General features: G+C 37.5%; 1 pseudogene; it reads right to left on the bottom strand.

The window, feature by feature from the left end:
• Window positions 1-2,538: 2,538 nt before the first annotated feature.
• On the bottom strand, window positions 2,539-4,276 carry LOC100653951 (eukaryotic translation initiation factor 5-like; annotated as a pseudogene).
• Between the last annotated feature and the right edge of the window lie 2,422 nt (window positions 4,277-6,698).

Raw genomic sequence — 6,698 nt, 5'->3', positions numbered from 1 at the left:
GGTCCACCAGGCGCTCCTTGGAAACTACCAGGTGGTTCTACTCTGTCCTATAGGGTTGCTGAGTCAGAACCGACTTGATGGCAGTGGGTTTGGTTTTGGTTTTTTTGATTTAATGGCTAATTTTTTTAATCACCAGCATTTCCTTATGTGTCTGTTGGTCACCTGAATGCCTTCTTTGGTGAATTGTCTGTTCATATCCTTTGCCCATTTTTTAAATTGGATTATTTGTCTTATTATTGAGGTGTTGAAGTATTTTGTAGATTTTAGAGATTATACTCTTGTAGGACATGTCATAGCCAAAATTTTTCTCCCAGTCTTTTACGTTCTCGTTTTACTCTTTTGGTTAATTCTTTTGAGGAGAATAAGTGTTTAATTTTAATGAGTTCCCAGTTATCTAGTTTCTTTCTGATGCTTGTGCATTGTTAGTTATGGTTTGCATATTACTTATGTCATGTGTTAGGGCACCTAGCATTGTCCCTTTTTTTTTTTTTTCCCCACGACCTTTATCTTTTTAGATTTTATATTTAGGTCTTTGATTCATTTTGAGCTAGTTTTTGTGTGTAGTGTGAGGTATGGATCTTGTTTCTTTTTTTACAGATGGACATCCAGTTATGCCAGTATCATTTGTTAAAGAGACTGTCTTTTCCACATTTAATGAACTTTGGACCTTTGTCAAATATCACCTGCTCACAGATGGATGGATATATATCTGAGTTCTCAATTCTGTTCCATTGGTCTATCTGTCTGTTATACCAATACCAGGCCGTTTTGACTACAGTGGCTGCGTAATAGATTCTAAAATAAGGTAGTGTGAGGCCTCCCACTTTGCTCTTCTTCAGTAATACCTTACTTATCTGGGGCCTCTTCCCTTTCCATATAAAGCTGGTGATTTGTTTCTCCACCTTGTTAAAGAATGCTGTTGGAATTTGGATAGCGATTGCATTGTATCTGTTGATCACTTTGGCTAGAATTGACATTTTCACAACGTTGAAATGTGTATTTTTCCACTTATGTAGGTCTCTGTTGGCTTCTTGCAGTAGTGTTTTGTAATTTTCTTTGTGTATGTCTTTTATGCCTCTGGTTAGATTTATTCCTAAGTATTTCATCTTCTTGAAGGCTATTGCAAATGGTATTGATTTGGTGATTCCCTTTTCCAAGTTCTCTTTTTTGGTGTAGAGGAATCCAACTGATTTTTGTATGTTAACCTTGTATCCTGCTGCTACATTGCTGAAATCTTCTACTAGTCCCAGCAGCTTTCTTGTGGATTCTTTGTGGTTTTCTGTGTATAAGATCATATCATCTGTGAACAGGGATAGTTTTACCTCTTCCTTTCCAATTTGGATGCGCTTTATTTCTTTTTCTTGCTCTAGCTAGGACTTTCAGCACAATGTTGAATAAGAGTAGTGATAAAGAGCATCTTTATCTGGATCAGGTTCACTAGGGGAATGTTTTCAGTCTTTCTCCGTTTAAAATGATGTTGGCTGTTGTTTTGTATAAATGCCCTTTATTATGTCGTGTGATTTCCCCTCTATTCCTATTTTGCTGAGAGTTGTTTTTTTTTTTTTATCATGAATGGGTATTGGAGTTTGTCAAATGCTTTTTCTGCATTAGTTGATAAGATCATGTGGTTCTTTTGTTTCATTTTATTTATGTGGTGAATTACATTGTTTGATTTTCTGATGCTAAACCATCCCTGCATACCTGGTATGAATCCCACTTGACCATGATGCATTATTATTATTTTGATATGCTGTTGAATTCTGTTGGCTAGAATTTTGTTGAGAATTTTTGCATCTATACTCATGAGGGATATTTTTCTGTATTGTGTGTGTGTGTGCGTGTGTGTGGTTTGTTTGCCTGGCTTTGGTATTGACATTTTCACAATCATAGAATGGGTTCAGGAGTATTCTTTCATATTCTATGCTCTGAAATATCTTCAGTAATAGTGGTGTTAGCTCTTCACTGAAAGTTTGGTAGAATTCTCCAGGGAAGCTGTCTGGCCAGGGTTTTTTGTTGTTGTTGGGAGTTTTTTTTTAATTACCTCTTCAATCTCTTCTTTTATTATGGGTCTGTTTAGTTTTCCTACCTCAGTTTGTATTAGTTCAGGTAGGTAGTGTATTTCTAGAGATTTGTCCATTTCCTCTAGGTTTTCTAATTTGTTGGAGTACAATTTTTCATAGTATTCTGTTATGTTCTTTTACATTTCAGTTGGGTCTGTTGTGATATTACCTGTCTCATTTTCAGGTTATTTGCTTCCTCTCCTGTTTTCCTTTTGTCATTTTGGCCAATGGTTTGTCAATTTTGTTCATCTTTTCAAAGAACCAGATTTTGATCTTGTTCATTCTTTTTTGTTTTTTTTTTTTAATTTTAAAATTGCTTTAATCAAGTAACATAGGTGTCTGAAACAGTAAATTTTGATAGTTGAATAGAGCAAAGTGAAGAATTACTCTATTAAGACAACCTCTGTGAACAAAACTCAGATTATGAGAATTTGAATTCCACTATATCTGCTTTTTCTTTTTTATATCTGCTCTGGATGTGTATGGACTCCTTACATGTCGCATTAGGCTAATTACAGACCACTCACAATATAACGTTTTTAGTATAAAGTGTAGCATGATGTTAAGCCATTGCAGCTTTGGCACATACATGTTGCACTTCTGGCTGATAACGCAGAAAATTTTGCAGCATTATACTGTTAAGCTAGGTTGCATCCATCACTTTAAATGGCATCAATATCAATGTCGTCATCCTTGTTGTCAGACTTCACAGTTTCAACTTTAGGAACACTGGCAGTCTTTGAATACACCACCTCAATATTCTCATCTTCGTCTTTCTCTTCACCACCAGAAGATTCCTCCTCTGCCTCCTTCAACCATTTTATAAACAGCTCCGCTTTGACACGAATCTCTTTGGCAAGTTCTTTTGAGACATACTTCTTAGAGGCCTTTTCTGACCAGCTGATGATAACCTCCTCCTCCAAAAGGTCTGCATCATACATCTCCTTCAAAATATGTGGAATCTTGGAAAAGAGCTGGGCTTGATGCATTGCCACCACACACTCCAAACCATGAAGAAGGTACCGCTGAGCTTTTTTGTTGTTGTGACAAAATCGTAGGAAATGGCGCCTGTATTTCTTGATTTGTTCCCTAATCGTCTCCATAAAAAAGAACTTCAGTCAAAACAAGAGGGCCCATGGCTTTGACATCCAGCCTTTCTGCTCAGCAACAGTCTCTTTGTCAGACGAATCGATAACACCCTCATCTTTCTTTTTCTTAACAAAATCAAAAAGGATATTGAAGCGCTCTTCAACAGTCCTCTCCAAGTCATCACTGAGGGTCAGAACTTTTCCATGGTCACTGATTTCATCCATTCTGCGTCTCTGAGCTTCCTAGGTGGTATCCTCACCCCAGTCATCATCCTCCTCTTTTTCCACAGCATGGGGAGGAGGACTGATTTCATTTGGAGGTGGGGGTGGTGGTGTCTCACTGCTTGACACGGAGCCATTTTCCTTGTCTTTGCCCTTTCTGTTTTTCTTTTCTTTTTCTTTCTTTCCTGTACCACTGTCACTATTCTCAGGTGGGTTTTTGAGAATGAAGGTGCAGAGTTTATGGTGTGTGTCCAGCATGCCTCGATAGCCACAGGCTTTACAAGAATTACCTATTGTTTGCTTCATTGGATTGACATGCAGATCTGTTTCAGGGTTCTCACACTCGGGACAGGGAACAAATTTTCTGATGAATCCATCCAACATGTCTTGCAGCTTATTTGCCTCATGAGATCCATTGACAATGTAACGGTCATTCTTAACATCAAACTGGGTCTGTGCTCCCAGCTCACAACCAAAATATTTGGTGGGATACGTTGGAGGCCGATTAAGCGCCTTTGCAACGTCAACCATGTTGACTATAACTGTCTTGATTCCATTTCCTTTGCCCTCAACCTTGGCAATCAGACAGGGCATCTTGTAGCGATAGAACTGGTCTGACACACTGCCGTTGACGTTGACAGACATTTTGGCTTATTAGTGGCTTTATCAATAAAATGAAGAGATCTTTGATTGCAACTTTTTGGTATCTTCTGTCTGGAGAAGAAGGGATGACATAAACGACTGCAAGAGTTCTCGGTCTCTGACATGAAAAAATTTTCGCCACTGAGGCTGTAAGCTTCTTGCTTGTATGCTGTGTTTCCCCAATACAGGTACCAGTGGCTGCGCAACAGCTAGTTTTCGTCAAATAAAGACATAAACCCAACGCTGCTCGCCGGGGACTGGGATGAAGTGCGGCGCGTGGTCACAGGGGTCGAGGCGGAGGCGGGAGGGGAGGGGAGCGGATGGGCTGGTGCCACCGCCGAGCGCGGGAGGAGTCCCAGCGACGTCTGGGGTCCACACCCGTCAGCGCCGGAGCTGGCGACTTCTGGAATGTTCTCACTCTGACTGTTGTTGATTCTTTCAAATTGTTTTTCTATTCCACTTATTTCTGCTCTAATCGTAATTATCTCCGTTCTTCTGGTGTCTGAGGGCTCCTTTTGCTGCTCTCTTTCTATGTGTTCAAGTTGTAGGATTAATGTTTTGATTTGGGCCCCTTCTTCCTATTTGATATGTGCATTTATTGCTATAATTTGACCTCTAAGCCCTGTTTTTTTTTGCTGTGTCCCAGAGGTTTTGGTAAGATGTATTTTCATTCTCATTTGAGTCTATGAATTTTTTTATTCCATCCTTGATTAATTCTCTTACCCAGTAGTTTTTAAGCAAGATGTTGTTCAGTTTCCATGTATTTGATTTTTTTTTTTTTCTTACTGTTCCTGTTATTGATTTCTACTTTTATGGTGCTGTGATCAGGGAAAATGCTTTGTATTATTTCGATGTTTTGGATTTTGTTAAGCCTTGCTCTGTGACCTAAAATGTGGTCTATTCTGGAGAATGTTCCATATGCATTGGAAAAGAATGTATATTTTGCTGCTATTGGGTGGAATATGTCTATGAGATCAAGTTGGTTGATTGTGGCATTTAGATCTTCTGTATCTTTACTGAGTTTTTTTCTAAATATTCTGTCTTTCACTGAAAGTGGTGTGTTGAAGTCTCCCACTATTATTGTGGAACTGTCTATTTCTCTTTTCAATGCTGTTAGAGTTTGTTTTATGTATTTTAGAGCCCTGTCATTGGGTGTGTATATATTTATTATGGTTATGTCTTCCTGGTGCATAGAGCCTTTAATCATTATACAATGTTCTTCCTTATCCTTTGTGATGGATTTTGCTTTAAAGTCCATTTTATTGGAGATTAGTATTACCACTCCTGCTCTTTCTTGGTTATTGTTTGCTTGATATATATATATATATTTTTACGTTCTTTAAGTTTTAGTTTATGTCTCTGTGTCTAAGGTGTTCTCTCTTGTAGACAGCATATAGATGGATCATGTTTTTTGTTTTGTTTTTTAAATCCATTCTGCTACTCTCTGTCTCTTTCCTGGTGGATTTAGGCCATTTACATTCAGTGTAATTATTGATAGGAAACGCTGGTGGCATAGTGGTTAAGAGCTATGGCTGCTAACCAAAAGGTTAGCAATTCAAATCTACCAGGCCCTCCTTGGAAACCCTATGGGGCAGTTCTACTCTGTCCTATAAGGTCTCTATGAGTTGGAATCAACTTGATAGCAAAGAGGGTTTTTTTTTTGGTTAATTATTGAAAAAAAAAAAAATTTTTTTTTGATAGATATGAGGTTACTGCCGTCATTTTGTTGTATTTTGTGTGTGTGTGTGTGGTGTTGACGGTTTCTTTGTTCTGTTTAATTTTCTGTATTGAGTTCTTTTTGTTCAAGTACTTTTCTTTTCATCTATTTTGTTATTCCTGATCTTGTGTCTGCTGAGTCTTTATGTTTGCTTCTTTTTTAATTTGATGGTTTGGTTTGTTAGCTTCCTTTGTGATTACCTTGAAATTTACCTTTATTTTTCTAAGTTTAAAAGAAAAAAAAGTTTAAACCAGTCTTTTATTTCTTGATATTGCCTGGACTTACTCTTCATATGATAATTTGAAGATTATACCATTTATTGTTTCTTTTTGTTTTGACTTTGTTGTCATTTATATATTGACATCTCTGGTTCTCTATTTTCAGTCTTTTAGCTTTGTTTTGTTTCTGTGAATTCCCTATCTGAGTTGGTATCTGGTTGATCTGTCCTGTGTCCTAGTCCTGGGTTGTTATCTAATCTTGTTGGTCCTCTAACCTGAAGACTGCCTTTAATATTTCTTTTAATTTTGGTCTGGTTTTTACAAATCCCCTAAATTTCTGTTATTCTGGACATGACTTAATTTCACCATTAAATTTGAGAGATAATTTTGTGGAAATATAATTCTTGGCTGGCAATTTTTTTTTTTCCTCAAGGCTTTGTATATGTCATCCTGTTGCCTTCTTGTTTGATGGTTTCTGCTGAGAAATCAAAGCTTAGTGTTATTAGTTCTCCTTTGTAGGTGACTTTTCATTTATTCATAGTTGCTTTCAGGATGCTTTCTTTGTCTTTGCTTTTGACAGGTTTGATTTTGATATGTCTTAGTGATTTCTTTGGGTGGTCTATGCTCTATGGGATTCATTGAGCTTCTTGGATAGGTATCTTCTCATCTTTCATGATATTAGGGAAGTTTTCTATTAGCAAATCTTCAACAATTCTCTCTGTGTTTTCTGTTACCCCCCCCATTCTGGTAT

This window comes from Loxodonta africana, chromosome 7 (assembly GCF_030014295.1).
Source record: "Loxodonta africana isolate mLoxAfr1 chromosome 7, mLoxAfr1.hap2, whole genome shotgun sequence".
NCBI classification, from domain to species: Eukaryota; Metazoa; Chordata; class Mammalia; order Proboscidea; family Elephantidae; genus Loxodonta; species Loxodonta africana.
The sequence above is the reverse complement of the archived record's forward strand: the minus strand, read 5'-3'. Positions and strand labels throughout refer to the sequence as shown.